The sequence below is a fragment of the Equus quagga genome, chromosome 15 (genome assembly GCF_021613505.1).
Source record: "Equus quagga isolate Etosha38 chromosome 15, UCLA_HA_Equagga_1.0, whole genome shotgun sequence".
Lineage (NCBI taxonomy): Eukaryota > Metazoa > Chordata > Mammalia > Perissodactyla > Equidae > Equus > Equus quagga.
The window spans coordinates 91990892-91991862 of NC_060281.1; positions in this window are offsets into that span (position 1 = coordinate 91990892).

Here is a 971-nt window from a genome sequence, read left to right on the forward strand (position 1 = left end):
GAAGAGTCAGAGGGGTTGGGGATGCTGGAGCAAGAGGCACAGGGTCTGCTCTGGGTGGATGGTCTTTGAAGCCTTACTGCACATGCCTGTGGTATCTGACTGACGGGCGATGCTTGCTCCTTAGGAGTTCCTCATTAAAGGAATTACACAAGGTCTGTTACCTCGTGGCAGTGTCATGATTACAAGCCAAATCTTGTTAGAAAAGCCCTACTTGATGCCAGATTAACAGCTGTGTTGGATTTTCTCGTTCCTCTTATTACTTGAACAATTGTTCAATGAGCAATGTTCTAAGAGCCAAAACTGACCCCTTTTCCTCAACAGTTTTTGCTTAGCTCACCCTATACTGAACCACTGCAAGACCTCTTTTCAGTATTTGACTTCTTCAGCTGCTTTTCCGATTTGTTTTTGTCGCAGTGACTCGCTTTACATACCCTGTCCTCTCTACCTTTGCTACAGTAAAACCTGGCCGTGCCAATGGATGCTGAGATGTTCTGATAAAGGCACAAGAATCTGTCCCCCAAAATCACCACACACTGCCTATCAAGCCAGTACAGGAGCCACAGATGTTGGCCACTAACATTCTCAGAATCACCTTTTAATTTTAGGTTACTTTTGCCAAACGCTGAACCACTAGGGTTTCCAGGCCAGAGACCAGAGCACTGGACTTTTTCATAGGCCAGGACGGCCCGTGTTGTGCTGTTCAACATTTCCCCTAAAGCTACCTGAACAAAGCTGCATGTAAATGCCTGTGTCTGAAGACCAAGGAGACAGCCAGTGTATTCTCAGGGGTTTTCTGAGGGCTTGTAACAGCAGCTTAAACTCTTATCAATAACTGTGCTACTTCAAAATAACTGGCATTTTCCCAGGACATCTCCCAGGGTGTCAAAATTTAACTTGCTGCCAAAGCAAACACAAACCAAACTCCAAAATGAACACACAGTTCTTATTTTCTCAAAAAAACAAACCAAAAA